The following is a 17,296-nucleotide window of genomic DNA, read 5'->3' on the forward strand; positions in this document are numbered from 1 at the left end:
CCGACGAAGTTGCTTTCGCAACAGCTATATCATAGGTTTGAGATCGAAAGCTTGGAATATTGGCGAAGGTTAATCGGCCAAAACGATAAGAAAAGGTTAGATGGAAACAGAATTGCGGTAAACCGAAATATTATAAATAGGACCGAATGCGTTGCGAACCTTCTTCTCGGATCGAATCTCTGGGTAAATAGATTATAATTTTGGCGCTCGCCACAAGCTGCCTAAAATCGTCTACGGCTTGTAGAGGATTTGAACCACATCGGTTATAACACTCGGGGCAATTAGTTTCAAACAAGCTTTTTTTATATATTTTTATGCGAGTGGGTGAATCATATTTTTCTGGAATTAAAAGCGGCGAGCGCCCGCTCATTAATGGGAGCTTGCGAACCTTATGATTCCCGCTCTCCTTGCCCATGTCTAATCCGTGGACAAGCTGGAAAAGCGGTTTACTCGATGAGACAAAGATATCGCACTGCTCCTGGTGACTTTGGATGACGTTAAAAACAGCGTGTGCGGACGCCCAAGGACAACAGATGACGAAAATTTCCAGTTCAACATGTTAGACAGCGTAGAAGAGTTGGTGGAATTTGATGGTAAGCTGGTAGAGCGAGCATATTTTAAATGCGGCGTTAGATTCCTCCGTGGTAATGCGATTGTTCGCCCAATAGCGAAATGAGAGAGCCCATTTGCAAGTAAATAAACACAAGCATATACATCGCACACAAATATGTTTCACAATACAGTAGAACGTCGACTATCCGGGCAGCTCGGGACCGAGCGGATGCCGGTTAATCGATTTCCACGGATAATGATTCAAGAAATGTCAATTTCATATAAAATTTTAAAATTTACTGGTTTTACTAAAAATTCACCTTAAACCATTCAATTGATCACTGATAGAATAATTTTTGAATCAATAACAATAGATTTAACAATTGTTTTTCATCAAAAAAGAAATTCAAAAATATCACTAGACTCTAGATAGCTCCACAACACATGTTTTTGCTAAGCTGATCATCGCAGAAAATGTTCGCCACGATTGGCTAACTGTCAAATTCATGCGCACGGTTAAGCCGCCCGCCGGTTAATCCGTCCCCGGATAATCGACGTTCTACTGTATGCTGTGACAACAGCGTTTGTTATGGTTCTGGGGAACACCACAAATGTAGTGAGGAAACTATTGTAGAGTTCCACTGCTCGACAGGAGAAAACTCCATGGCGAACGGTGGTGAGAGGATAAAAGGGCCGGACGACGGACTCCCAGCCTCTTTTCGCGCCAGTTTCTCGGGAGAATAAAAACTAATTTTGGATTTTTGGCCACAAAGAAATATCTACATAATTTTCTTTTGAATACCTTTTCGCAACACAATAAATAAACTTAAACACACAAGTTTCATTACTTCCATTGCACAAATAAACACATTTTGGGGTGACATATGTCGAGCAAATGAATTACGCGTGCATAAAAAAACTGACTTTAACAATCATTGATGTGGTCACTTCAGTATATGTGTGGTTTAACCCACCAAACTGACAGTTTTTTGGCTTTGTTCGATGCAACTGAATTTTTAGTACAGGAAATTGGTGGCATTTTCGGTATCTTGGTTATTTGGGTTATGGCAATATTTCACTTGGCATTTCAATATGACGAAGGTGGAGGAAAATGCCGTTACTGTTACCAAAAGCTGTCGAACAATCGAGGATCCACGTCGAATATGAAAAGGCATCTTGAACGTAAGCACCCAACAGTTCCATTGTATAGAGATATACCACCATCTACATCCAATACTCAACCAGATACGCCAGTTGTTGAAGATAGTATATAAAAGAAAAGTTAAGGTACAATAGAATCCTTTTTTCGTCAACTAAACCATTAATTTGTCAGAAGCACAAAAACGAATCGACTGGTTATTGCTATTGATCATTTGCAAGGAATATCAGCCGTTCTCAATAGGCAAAAATGAATATTTTGTGCGTTTTGTAAAATATTTAAATCCTAAATACGTATTACCTACTATAGCAAAACTATAGCAAACGCATCATTGCCAACATTATACAATGAAACATTTGAAATTTTGCATTCTAATTAAAAAAATAAGTCAACAGTTTCGCTTACTGCAGGTTTCTGGACAAATAGTAACCAAATTAGTTTTTGTGCTGTTACTACCCACTTTATAAACAACAGCAATGAATTATGCTCCAACTTATTAGAATATTCTGAATGTTCCATCATCCATACAGGAAAAAAAACCCGCAGAATGGTTAAACACTATCTATGGTACGTTATTCGTTATTCGTATCTGTGATAAAATATTCGTTTTGGTCACTGATAATGCTTCTAACATGATGGCAACTAGGCAACTTATGCATCTAAGCATAAGATTATACATTTTTCTTATGGGGCACATATGTACATTGAATTTAGTCGTAAAAAATGCTATACAACATTCTACCATCAGCACAGTCGAAAAACAAATTCACAGTGCATTTCAGAAAAAGTTCTAATGCAGCTCAAATGCTGCTTGAGATGCAAACCAGTTTAAATTACCCTACTTTAAAAATTAAAAATGATTGTTCTACACGCTGGAACTCCACATTTGATATGCTGGACCGTTTAAAGAAAAATTGAGTACCATTAGTTTCTTGCTTAGCATCGATGAAAATCGACCGAAACATTAGACGAAATAGATTGGGTTATAGTACAGCAATCCACCAAAATTTTTAAAATTGTTGAATATTGTAACAATTGAAATAATGACAAAGAAAACTGTAACCCTCGCAAAATTGGGGTACTTAACGAGGTTGCTATTGAAAAAATTGAACCAGAAAAAAAAACAAGTAAAGCTTTGTTCCTCAAGTTAGTGAGTTAATAGAACTACTCATTCAAAAACTTCAACAAAAGTTTGTAGCCAGTCGGTCACAAATAGTATCATGCGCGAATTATTTGGACCTTAGATAAAAAAAGATGAGTTTTTAGGGAACATTGAGGAATTCAAAGGGGTTTATGGTGAAATGAAAAAGAATATAATTCCACTCCAGCCACAGGTTAAAAGCACAGTTGTAGAAGATACAGATATAGGAATAGATAGTGACGATGATATTTGGGAACCTTTCTCGCGAATAGTACAAAGCGAGTAACAAAAATCTAGTCCTAGAATTATTGCTGCTCAGGAACTAGATAGATACATAGCCAATTTGAAATTGAAAGAAGATCGCCTTCATTGGTAGAACGAGCGTAAATTATGTTATTTGTCTTTGTACACTTTTGCTAAACGGTATTAAAGCATTCCAGCGTCGGTAGTTCCATGCGAACGAATGCTTTGAAAAGCCGGTTATATATTAACTGAAAAAACAGAATTACATCTAGGAAATTGAAAGAAATTCTGTTTGTACAGCATGTAGCTTGACCTTGGCCGCTACGTTTCGAATTATACGCATAATTGCAACTAAAGGTGGTGATAATGAAGTGAGAGAGATCGGCGGAGATCGATTGGAGAGAGAGAGAACGATGAACGGCGGAGAGAGTTCGGAGAATCGAAGCAGAAGCGATGGCGGAGAGAAGCGGGACTTCGGTGACGGCTAGCATGTAGTTTGGATGTGTTTAGAGTGTCGATTAAATAGCGGGAATTTAAATATAATAAATTACGTTAGTTATAATCGTAAAATATTAATTTATAGTCGTTTCAAGCATAACAAAAAATTACGGCCCTATAAAAATGTATAACATTGTAGTAAATTCCACTTAAATAAAACATGGATTTATGTGAAAGCAAAGTAATTATTATTTCAATAAAGTTCATGTTCAGGCTTAGGCACGGAAGCCCTGCCAGTTGATTCGTGTTTAACGAAACACGAAGATCATTCGTTGAGTTCGGAGCGTTCGGGCACGATCGATTAGTTTATAAGTATAAGTGAATTGCGTGAAATAAACTCTCTTCTAATTGTGCAATACAAGGAACAACACCCGGTAGTTATGAAACATTAGAAAAAGTTACACCGAAACGCGAAAGAACATTATCCGAAATCGTATCGATCATTGGTGCCGTGACCAGGATAACGACGGATTCTGGTTGAAATAATTTTAAGGATTCTCGCGATATTTGTGATTATTGTGCGTGTCACTTTGCTTTAGTCGCAACACCGTCGACCGAGCTCACTGTGTTCGCGAAATTTAGCGTCATCCTAAAATCGAACTATGCCAACCCAACAACGCATCCTATCGTCCAGAAGGACAGCGTTGCTAGCGATGTTACCGGATTACGAAAAGTTTCTCATAGACTTTTACCCAGAACGGGATGCAATGCAGATCGACCCTCTCATTGCAAAAATCGAACAGCTTTCCATCGACTTGGAAACTGTGCAATGCCAATTAGAAGATGCAGCAGTCATACACGACGAAATTGTGCATACAGTCGTTGCCGCTAAATTTTGACTCTAACTCACTTATTTTTGTCTCGAAGGCACCAATTTTTGACAGCGTTTCACAATTTTTGCCTCGAAGGCATCAATTTTTGACAGTGCGCATCAATTTTTGCCTCGAAGGCTTCAATTTTTGACTGTGAGTCAATCGCTTTATTTACAAAATTTTATGTAATTTCTGAAAGTGTGTGTTCTGAAATGATTGAAATTAAGTTAAGCAGTGAATAATTTTATTGATAGAATTTAAAATAAAACAATTGTTTTGCCAATTTACAAGATTTAATGGAGTGAAAAATATTGGCATGTATTTTCAGCTGTAAACAAAAGCTTTAGAATTTCTAAAATTTCATCATTTTTTCTCAAGAAACAACCAATTCACGCAGTTTTTGTATTTTTTATGTGTTGTGGAATGACAATTGTTAAAAATCTGCTTAAATACCTTGTAAAATTGTCATTATTCCTACAAGAGTCAAAAATTTATGACTTACAGACAAAAATAGGTGCGTTAGAGTCAAAAATTGATGCGCACTGTCAAAAATTGATGCCTTAGAGGCAAAAATTCATGCGCACTGTCAAAAATTGATGCCTTAGAGCCAAAATTTGGTGGCAACGACTGTAATGCCGTTGTACGCGATGATTACGATGACCGTTTGATACGCATAGAAGCCGTGTTAAAATCAAACAAAATGCGTTTGCCGCGAAATGAAAGCGCAGGCATAATTTCTTTGGCAGGGACAAAACAGCCCACCATCGCGCTTCCCGGGTTAGCTTGTGGTTACACTCGTGTAAACAATACCGCGGCGACACCTAGCGGAAAACAAATGTCCTACCAGCATAAAAAAGCTAAACCTTTACGCGAAGCAAATTCCCCGGCTACGACTTACGCACACACACGCACATGCCCTATATGCTATTCGCAACACTCTATAGCGAAATGCCCGCAATACATGCTCATGAATTCGGATGAACGATATCAGAACGCAAATACACTCAAGCTCTGCCTAAATTGCTTGCACGACAATCACCACACGCGTGATTGCTCGTCGCAACACAAGTGTAAGCACTGTAGTTCAACACACCACACACTGATACACACACCGCACAACACCAGCACATTTGCCACTGCACCGACGCCAGCTGCGCAAAATGTTCCCGCGTGTTACACACATAAAATCTGTGCATTTTCCACGGCAACCAAGGCAGCTGCGCAAAATGCTCCGGTGACACACACAACACTAACGATCACACGGCAAGCACTCAAACAAACAGCGATGCAGCACTGAGACAAACTTCTGAGAAAGTTCTGTCTCAAACTGCGGTTATTCATACTAGCGATGCACATAGTAGAATGCATCCTGCAAGCGTACAGTTAGATGGTGTAACTCAGCTTATTCCAATCAGTAATCGATTCGCTTATACATCAAATACAAAACATAATTCGATCGACATCACTCTGATTGGTGCGGATCAATTTTCCATCCCGGTGCAAAACACGGTGCTTGCGAAGTTTGCGTCCAAAGCCACCCACTACGAGCTGGATGTTGATGTTTTGATGATCCCCAAATTGTTAGAAATCTTTTACATGCCATCGGTAGCATGCATGGCATCACGAAATGAATCCACCGAGCGATTCTGTAAAGAAGAAGAAGCACAAGTTAATGATAGATATTCACTCGAAACGAAACGAATCTTGAGATTCATATGGTGAGTGCTACCATAATGATAACGCCTACTAATTTTCCTTTGTTTACGTGTTACAGCCAGTGTTGCGAACGGTGACGTTCATCGACATAAAATTGTAAACATTCATTCGATTTGAAGCTTCCCATTCCCATCTCTCTCTATCATTTGACATTCCCGTCAAAAAATGTCATTTGACATGAAGACATTTTCAAGATACATTCATTTGACATTCGCCAACCTGTATGAATAGTGATCTGTGTCGTATTGCAAACGGCCGTATTCATGTCAAACTACAACAGAGCGTGCGGTGCAAAGGCTTTCATTTCAAAAAATGTCTTTTTTTTTTGTTCAAAAAATGTCAAATGACATTCAGACTACATTGTTTACATTTCATGTCACTGCATCAGCCCTGACGGTAGCGACACGAATGAATTTCGTTTAACGACAGTCGTGTCGTGGAAGCATTGAATGTCATCAGCCAAAAATTATTTTGACCGGCTGTTTACGGTGACTGTCATGAAAAATGTCAACAGTTAACAACACTGGTTACAGCTACAAGCGATTGTCGCGTATCGTTGCATACTGCATTCACTGCGCACGTAACACTAAGGAAAGGTCACGCACTCAACGAACAGCAGCAAACCACCACGCACCTTTAATCATCACTACCGAGCGCATGAAAACTGCAAACACTGTGCTACACCATACAGCGCAGCTGGATGCGTTTTCAATGGATCTCGGGCAGCCCGAAAAAGGCAACGTGGTGACGAAACAAACACCCTGGCGAACACTAGCTTCACTCCTAAACCCTCTAGGAATCATTCGAATAGGAGAAATAGTATGGCATTCTCAGCTACCCTACTATGCAAAGTATCCTGTCCTGCCTCCTAAAATACAGTCGTTTACGCACATGATCGACAAGTGCCGTTACACGGAGCATTCCCCTCGATGTATACGCAAGCAACCAACACTTTGGCATTCACAAATTTCATAACTACCACGATTGACTGCGCGACGCGGTTTACCAGCACACAACGCGAGTGCTGCAAGCGAGCTTCATGAGCTAGTTAATCTGTTCCGCGGCGAACAACTATACTTATTCGTTACAGATTGCAACTGAATTTGCATTTGGCACTTTCCTCTACACACACTACCACCCTCTTGCGGATTGTGGAAGGCAGCAGCGAAGACCGTCAAGCGATAACTATCTACACTGCAGCTTTCACCTGTACTACCGGTCAAAACTTAATCGAGGCAGCGACGCGTTCGCATTTTCCTCTATCGATGCCTGATGACCCTATCGATTAGTCGTCACTTACCCCAGCGCATTTCCTAGTTGACACATAGGTTCAGCATTTGTCGAAGGCTTGCCTACAACAGGTACAACGCGTTTATTCTATGGCGATGATGAACAACAACAGTTTAGCTTACCTGGCAGACAGATTATCCCGAAGATCGGTTTGCTCCTTTGCAACACCACACGGCATACGCAAACCGAAGACGATAAGCTGGCACGGGTAGTAAAGCTGAAAATAACGAAAGGTATCGTAACTTGCCCCCCTCATAAGAATTTGTATCTTACCTGCACCTGAACGCGAAGGCACATACGTTTAACTTCCGTTATCTTTATTTGTTATTGTTTTGATTATTGACTTGCGTCAAGGGGGGAGGATGTTCAGGCTTAGGCACGGAAGCCCTGCCAGATGATTCGTGTTTAACGAAACACGAAGATCATTCGTTGAGTTCGGAGCGTTCGGGCACGATCGATTAGTTTATAAGTATAAGTGAATTGCGTGAAATAAACTCTCTTCTAATTGTGCAATACAAGGAACAACACCCGGTAATTATAAAACGCTAGAAAAAGTTACACCGAACCGCGAAAGAACATTATCCGAAATCGTAAGATTGAACAGTTCATTTTATTTTACCTAATCGAAAAAATGACGATTTCACATAAGTGTCAAATAGTATACTTTGCCATCAGTCCATCTATCAGAACTATTAGTTATACCAACTCGACGTTAAGAATTCGCGTTAAGCCTAAACTATTGCTAAACTAAACTAAACTGCTCGACGTCGAGGAGCAATAGAAAGCTATGACGGGAGGTGGGTTTGATAAAACACGAAGCAACGAGACAGACAAGTGTAATTATGGGAGTTTAGGCCTGCGCTTGTTTTTAACCGAATAACATGATGGCATATGGACAAGAAGACAAAGAATATAATCAACCATTCGTCCATCTTTTAAGAAAAAAATATCACTACATAGTATGATTAGTATTTTATGTTTTTCTTATCTATACGGAGCATTTATTTTTGACTTTATTGATGAAAAAAATTACAAAAAAAAACACTTCAGTGTATTAAATGAAAAAGACTCTGTTTTTACTTGAGAGCTGTTTTTTATTTAATTTATCGTTGATATCGGGAACTTTAAGCGCTTCAGAATACTTCCGACTATTACAACGGCTCTGTAGGCCACGACGGCTCCAAAGGCTAAAACCGGCTCCGTCGGCTCCAACGACTACGACGACTCCGACCGGCTCCGGACTAGAGATGTGTTCTCCGGATTCCGACTCCATAGAGATGGAATCGCTAGCTCCACCGAAATCGTCCGGAATCGTCCGGAATCGTTGGAATCGTCCGGAATCGTTCGAATCGTCCGGAATCGTCCGAATCGTCCGAATCGTCTGGAATCGCACGGAATCGACTAGAATCGCTCGGAATCACCTGGAATCGTCCGGAATCGCCCGGAATCGCCCGGAATCGTCCGGAATCGTCGTAATTGACCTGAATCGTCTGGAATCGTCGGAATAGTCGGAATTTCATTTCATTTCATTTAATTTATTCACTGCTTAACCTACTACAAATAGATACAAACAGTAACACAAAAAGCTAGCGTGCATGTCCAACGCTATTAAGGAACTCAGTGCGCGACAATCCTGGCTCAAATGAACGACAGGCATATGTGTGACGGCCGAAACGTGAAAGCGAAACGTCTGGAATCGACCGGCTTCGGCTGGAATCGACCGTAATCATCCGGAATCGTCGGTATCGACTAAAATCGACCGGAATCGGGTGGAATCGTCCGGAATCGTGCGGAATCGTAGTCAACCGATAGTAGTGAATGTGAGAAGCCACATTTAATACATATTTCACTTTCTCCGTCATTGCTTTGCATACACCTCTGGCAAGTATGGCTTCCCCAAATTGTTTGAAGCGTTCATGAATCCTCTTAGTATATTGGAAACAAAAGAGCTTACCCGGAACCCGGAACAAAAGAGCTTAGGAATCGAACCTATAAAGGCCATGTTATTAAAGTCGTACAACTTGATAACTGTGTTCATAATTAGAGCCATGCTAAAGGAAATTTCTAAAGCTACAGAAATCAAAATAGTACAGATGTAAGAATGTTATTAGTTGTTGATTAACACTAGGTTTACGGAGCCAGTCAATTTGACGGAATTTTAACTTTGCAGTGAAATACGAACAATACCTTTTGTTTAATTCTTTTTTTCTTATCTAAAAATTCATCATAACAAACTATAACTTTCTAACTAAAACTATATTTACATTATATATTAGACGTTTCAAGTCATTCATACGTTCACTGCTAATTCATGATGCTATATTCCCCTATAAATTAATTTACAAAATTTAGTTCAAAAGTTATTCATATCTATTATAAAATTCCATACTTCAAGCAATACGGTCTTTTCGGACCGTTCCTCCTGAAAAAAAATAAAAATCTATAGTAACTTAAACACTCATTTAGATTATTGGAGCCTCTATTTTTTGCAAATCGCATGCTGATTCATTACAGTTGTAGGTTTTTAAAATTATGTTTGACAAAAATCATTTCTTTTATTTTTTTGACGTCAACCTATTTCTTTTCTCCGTTAAGATGTAACCTGCTTTTGAAAATATGCGTTCACTAGGAACAGAAGACGCAGGAATACTGAGATATTTTTTAGCAAGCGTTGATAATATAGGATATACTACTTCTCTTTCCTTCCACCATATAAATGGATCGCATTTTACCTGTAGATTTTGTTCAGACAAATAGCGATCCAGTTCAATCGCGGCAAGCATTCTAGAAGGACTGATTGAATGTTCTGTATTGCGAACTTTTTTTAATGATTGTCAAATATCCTCATCACTATCGCTACCGTTATCGCTTTCCTCAAGTGTATCAATGCTATTAGTGTTATAATGTGGAAGCATCTTTTGAATTATTTTTTCGTATGTGTCTTGGTATTGCGCATTGTTTCCCAAAAATCCTACTTTTTTTTAATTTTGGGTCTAGGAAAATCCCGCATGACACAATTTCTAAATTATTTGTTGCCTCAAACCTGTCTTCAAGTCCAACTATTAGTACGTCTACTAGTTCAGCTACCTTTTCATGAAAGATTTCTTTCTCTCTTTTTTCCTTCATTTTTTGCAATAAGGACCTAGTTAAAAACCCCATTATTGAAATTGTCACAGTTACCGTCGAAATTATGTTAGAAAAAACAGTGTTAAAAAGCTTCAAGATTTTGGTAACCTGTTCTATGATACACCAATCGTCTTCATCTAGCTTGGATTTGATTTTCAGTGTCGCAATACACGATGCTAGTGGGATCCTATTTTGTTTAATACGATCTAACATGTCGTACGTGGAATTCCATCGAGTGGGACAATCTTGTTTTAGTTTTAGTTCAGGGTGATTTAAATTCGTTTGCATTTCAGAAAGCTTATTGGCAGCTTTTGAGCTTTTTTTGAAGTGCATGACTACATTTTTAACTTTCTCTAATGTACACGAAATCTTAGGAAGTGCATCTTTAACTACTAAATTTAAGGTATGGGCACCACACGGGAGATAAGAAATATTTAAAAGTGCTGCAGCTGATAGCATATTGCTAGCGTTATCTGTAACCAAAGTGACTGATTTGCTGGTAATGTTAAAGGAGTGAGATATATTCTTAATCAAATCAGCTACATTCCTCCCGGTGTGACTTTTGCAAAACTCAGAGCAAACTAATAACTGTGAACTCAGTTCGTATTGATATTAATATAATGTGCTGTGACTGTACAAAAATCATCATAATTGATACTTGTTCAACATCACGCAGTTGTTGATGCCATGAGTAAGTTGGTTTGCACGAATTTGAGCGTATCGTTATAAAGCGCTGGTAACGCACCGTTTGAAATACTTTTGCTTGTAGGTAGAACGTATTTAGGGTTTAAAGCCTTAACAAAACGCACAACATATTCGTTTTCTACTACAGAAATCGGTTGATACTTTTTACATATCATTAAAAGTAACAGATTATCAATTTTTTCCTCGATTCTGCGCTGATAACCTTATTGGAAGTGAAATAATTGGCCAGCGTGCTGCTCACGTTTCTTTCTGCTGAGGTACATTCCAACGGTGAATCTAATTCAGAATCAGGTTTAGGGAGATTATACGGTTCCCTAACACTGGCACAGGGGCTTCGGATGAGCTTTAGAAAGGCGTCTTACTCGGTTGAGGTTCAGGATACAAGAGAGCGTTTATTCGCTATTGTCACATCGAGGCGCATAAGGACAAGTATCTTATGCGCCTTGTTTACGCCCACGAGTTGGGCGATTATATTATAATGCTGCTATCGAGCAGTTTCCTAATGCTGCTATCGAGCAGTTCCCTAATCTTGCTGTCGAGCAGTTTCCTAACATAGTTCCCTACACAGTTGTCGATGGAGGGTTATTTCTATGCACCGGAACAGTAGGATGTTTATGACTGAGATGCCGCTTCAAGTTAGATGTTGAGCCCTTAGTGTACGACACTACCTGTTGGCAGTAACGACATTTACCTCCACCTTCAGATTTCACGTAATGCAGCCATACATCGCTGGTTGGGAGTGCCATAGTGCGAAACTGGAAAACACACATTTCAAATGTATTTCTAGTTTACTAATACTTTTAAAACAGCGATCAATTTTTCCTTACCTATTACTCTATACCCTAGAAATGGTCTGAACGTCACCGCAAAAATTCAGCAATCACCGGTGCGCTAAAGGATCGTTCTTACAAACTTAACAGCACTTGTACTTGTACAGCTGAAACGCGATCGCTTTCAGCAATTCAAATGGTGAGAACGTTACCGCAAAAGATCTTACATACGCTGTAGACTTTTGTACTTGTAGCTTTACATTGGTTGTTTACTGATCGATGGTGCACCAAAATATGTTTCTTACACAGCTCACAACACTGACATGCAATTATTTGTAAGAAAAAAAAAACTTACCGGCACTGGATAACTAAGCGGTATTAACTAACCCTGTTCACGCTGTTGTGTGCTGGTACGATCTCTTGTACTGTTTTGGCCCTTCTGACGTATTCAGCGATCTTCTGACCCATCTAATATCAAAAATTCTTAACGGGCAAATCGATCGCACACTACCAAAGAAGTTGACGTAGGACAGAAAAAGCTAGTCACTCCGTGTGCGGGTGCAACAGTGATCAGCTTTATCACGAAACCATAGGAAATCTGGTGAACGGAGGAGCGGCGATCCCTTACGAGCTACTCGAGGAATACACGGCGGCAGTCTACAAATAGCTTCAGGGGACAATCGACCCACAGGTTTCGAGATAATCTCTTATCTCGAATACGACCTCAAACTGGTAGCTTCTGATAAGTCGTACCAGCACGAGTGAAAAACGACTGTGTTTGAAGCATTAGAGTCGTTCCTCAACCAAAACTAAGCATAAGAAATGTGCTTGCCAAAACCACCTGAAAAGAAAGTAGAAATTCTCACGGAAGAAGAACTTTTTATTGAAATAAGGCGTTTTAAACATAATTTTAGACAGCTGGCAAGACTAAACGAATAATACAAATAAATAGAAACAAATTCGATGTTTTAGGATAAAACAAACAAATGTTTTTCTCTGTAACTTAAAAGAAAGAGCATAACTTTTCTACTTCAAAAGTTTACCTTGACACCAAAATTTAAAAAAAATATTTTTCATTTTTACATGACTAAATTGAAAGAAATAGAAAATTAAAATTAATTAACAAAACACTGTATCAAAATCAGGGAAAAGTAAGACACTAGCTAATGCACACCAGCAACATACAGAATACAGGTAGACGAAATATACTCCGTATTTATAAAAGAAGTCGTAGACAAACTACGACAAATACGACAACAAAAAATTATTATATTATATTAAATTTTATAACAATATCTTTCAAAACTTGATTACTAACATTATCAAAATAATCAACAATGAAACAAATAACACCAATAACAGCTCGGACAATTTTAACGACATTTAAAAAAATAAGGAACTAACATTAAAGACCACAGCTCACGTAATCATATTGCATTATCATTATCATATCGTTATCTGCATATAAAAGACAACAACAAATCGTTCTCACTGCACACGGAACAATAAAGTCAAAAGCTTATCATAGCGGCAACGGGTGCCATACCAACATTCAGCGATAGATATGACGAAGCCGGGCGGCTTCGCTATAAATGCTAACGTAAACCGTCGATGAACAACATCGTCGCATAATGGTGCAAGTTGTTCAATTGAAACTAAAGGGTCAGGGAATAAAAATCGTAGGTACAACGGTCAATAGAGTCGACGAAATATTAAACAAAATCAAGGCTCATTGTTACATTTGTAACCGTGCAGACGAACCGCGTGATTATACGAGTTAGGTAAACAAACGGTTGTCATAACAATTAGGTAAACAAACGGCTGTCAAGATTGTGTTGGGGTTAGGATCTTGAGCGCCAAAGTTACAGTCGACATTCTCGAAGATCGGGGAAAAAGGGCAATGATCGCGATGTAGCGATGGCCCGACGGCCATCACGGGAAAAAAGTTATAAGAGGAACGCGCGTAGGTCACGTTAGCTCTCTACGTTTTATACCGTGCAAGGAATACCGCGTTTTTTTAAACCCCGCTTAAAGCTTGTGAAGTTTTGTGAATAAACGAATTGTAAAATAGCACAAGTATAATCGCGTCGTTATTGAAACGGTAGTTACGGTTGTCGAGGAGCCGACAAGTTGCGTTCGCAACACTCATATTAGAAAAACCGAATCACCAGAAGATATAGCCACATCCATACACAATGTAATTGTAGGTACGGATGTAATTGTCGAGCAAGTATTTCACATCATACCAGAACATATCAAAATACCAGTAGAAGGTATACTAGGTGATGATGATGATAAGTCCCACCTCTTTCCCCAACATAGGTTTGAGAAGGACGGAAGTATCTTTACGATAATATTACTCTGATAGGTATATTAAAATATTTTGTACGAGCAAGTGGTGGCATCGGAAAACTCTCAGAGGAACTGTTCGAGTCATACACACACCCAAGATGACCAACATAGTTTCATCAAGAAAAACGGGTCATACCTCATCGAATACAATGGTATTCCCTAGCATCCTTTACGTAGCCCGCCAAGAACCAGGTAGAGATTATTTCATAGACGATCGATGTACAGCAATTATCCGCAGTACGCGAAACTCGATATACGCGAATTCACAGTACGCGATTCCTCTAAATTTGAGGGCTCCATGTGTTTTTTGAAATTATTTTAATTCTTTGAAATATTTTATGCTCTATTTGGACTTCCTTAATGTTCTTAAAGCATTTTGCATCTAATTTGTGCAAAAGATACCTTTTTTACAACAAAAAACCTTACTGCAAAATTCTGTGGCGCTAATTTTCAACCCTCGAACCGGTAGTGTAAACTATTTTTCCATAGGAATCTGCTATACGCGAAAACTCGAGATAAGCTATTGTGCTCGGTCCCGTATGATAGCGTATATCGGATAATGACTGAATAATAAATTACAGCACCTGTATTTTCTCTGTAAAGCATGATGGAGAGTTTCTGGAGACGCCAATTGAAGATACCATCAATGGCAAAATACTCATACCTCCCAGATGCGAAGTAATTAGAATCATATCACATGAATTAATTAGTACAAAAAAACCTATTTGTAGCATGCTTATTGTTGCAAGCGCGACACCTTTATTTTCTGAATTTCATTTAAGTAAATTTCTCTTTACGCACGATCACCAGACGATTACATTTTCAAACATAACCGATCGTATTTTCAAATTTAAAATGAGCAAACCGTTCAAAACGCTTTTTAACCTTTTCAAGTGCCCTGGCGACGTGCATCGGCGCGATAAACAGCATAAGTCTAGGAATATGTCACGCATCCAGTAGGGCCATCTGAATTTTTGACCTGCATTTTTTAGCAGTCAATTACTTCAATTCATTTCGAGCCTATAACGGTTAACTTAGGATTACAGCATGCATGTGTGTCAAGCTAGACCAACTCCGTAGAAGCGTAGAAAAGTTCTTCATCCATTTTTCTCACGGCCATAAAATTGTTAAACCTAAATCACTCAAACATAGATGCGTTAATAACATTAACCAGATCATGAATTCGAAAGCAATAAGTTCAAGTATTTGTCAATGATGCAATACATCCGAAACATGCACCACAGAATTCAAGTGTTAGGTACAGTCACGCCAAAAAGGGAAAACCACAACGCCTGCAATCAATGCAACAATTTGTTCTCTCCAGAGAAAGCAATAAAAAAAAGGGATCACATTTCCTTCAGGACAACGCTTGACATAAAACAGAACCAGAAAACCTCTCAGAAGATACATACAAGATAAGGTTAGGATTAGAGTTGATACGAATCAAACTAGGAGAAATAAAGACAGTTAGAATCTGGAACTCAAAGCGTTCGCATCATTTGATCCGAAAATATATTAACTCACGTAACTCGTATAAATAAAAATGTAAGATAAGACAGAGTACTGCTCAGTTACGCACAGTACGCACAGTGACACGGTTCAGTGGAGCCATTTAGGTCTTATCGTAATTCGTACAAACAACACAAATGTGTTAAATTAATTCATTGTGTCCACTCGTTACCTGGAGCCTTGATGGCTCCCAATGATCATCCGAAACTCTGCTTTGTTTTTGACGAATTGACCCCGCGAGTGATGTTTAATCCTTCTACACCGCAGCTCTAACAATTGCAACCTGATCCGAACATAACATATTTATTAAGTGACTTTATAGTTATGGTACGACTCTAAATTCGTTTTTGGTAATAATCCGTGTAGTACTGGCTTTAAAAATTTAGAAAAAAAAGATGTGAAAAAGTGTTTTGCACAATTCAAATATCCACTGTTTTTATGTATCTCCTCCGTCAAATACGTTTTCCCTGACATTTCTGCTCGCTTTCTCGATCGCTTTTGGCGGAAAGCGATCGAAAATCCGAGCTACAAAATTGCTCGATTTCGTCGTGCGGGTCGAGAAAGCGAGCAGAAATGTCAGGGAAAACGCTTGGATTCCGATCGAAGAAATATTTCAATCCTAAAATTTCAGCACTGAAACATTCGAAATATTTCATTTATAAATTTTCAGCAATTTTGAATGCGAAATATTTCACAGCCATGGGCAGTGAAATATGTTTGCAGTTTGAGATTGAGAAGTTCTCGATCGCTTTGCGCAGCGGGCCATCTGATCTCTTTAACACTAGAACCGCCGGACTTTTCAACCTTACTAAAACCGCCATATGGGACAATTTTGTCCGATTCGTTATGTGTACATATTTAGACATGTTTATTATTTCCTAAGGGTTTCATGTGGTAATAAAATAAATTAATAAATTAATAAATAAATTAATAAACTCCATAATTAGGTATAATAAATCTTTATAAGACGACGAACCAGTGCTACAAATAAAATTGCGCTAGAGTGTACGGTAGAATGCTTTTATGGACTAGACGATTGAATATTGCGAAAACATAACTTTCGCGCACTTTTATTGTTCTATTCGTATTGACATGCCTTATCACAAAATGCGTACACGCCAGTGCTGCCAGACTTGCAGAAGCACACCCCTCACTCGTTGACAGCAGGGATGCCAGCCATCACAATTAAATTTGCTTATGGGACAAAAATGTCCCACATGGCGGTTCTAGGATAAAAATGATTTTTTAAAGAACCATATGGAATACAATTATTTTTATTAGCGCATTCGAAAGATCGTTCAAAATAAATAAAAGTCAGAAAATTTCAATGGTTTGTCACGACGGCAAGCGGAATAACACACCTTTTTCTAGTGCGATGGGACAAAAAAGTCCCATCGGCGGTTCTAGTGTTAATGCACCTTGG

The 17,296-nt window shown here is 38.8% G+C and overlaps 1 long non-coding RNA gene across 2 annotated transcripts; it reads right to left on the reverse strand.

Annotated features, from left to right (window-relative positions):
• Positions 1 to 11,604: 11,604 nt before the first annotated feature.
• LOC133391658 (uncharacterized) lies at positions 11,605 to 13,024 on the reverse strand. Of its 2 annotated transcripts, none has more exons than XR_009765136.1 (2): positions 12,244 to 13,024; positions 11,605 to 11,997 (listed from the first exon to the last, which is right to left on the reverse strand). It is a non-coding gene; the product is annotated as an uncharacterized LOC133391658 (long non-coding RNA). The 2 variants fall into 2 exon arrangements; XR_009765135.1 differs by having other exon boundaries at positions 12,240 to 13,024.
• Positions 13,025 to 17,296: the final 4,272 nt, after the last annotated feature.

This window comes from Anopheles gambiae, chromosome 2 (genome assembly GCF_943734735.2).
Source record: "Anopheles gambiae chromosome 2, idAnoGambNW_F1_1, whole genome shotgun sequence".
NCBI classification, from domain to species: domain Eukaryota; kingdom Metazoa; phylum Arthropoda; class Insecta; order Diptera; family Culicidae; genus Anopheles; species Anopheles gambiae.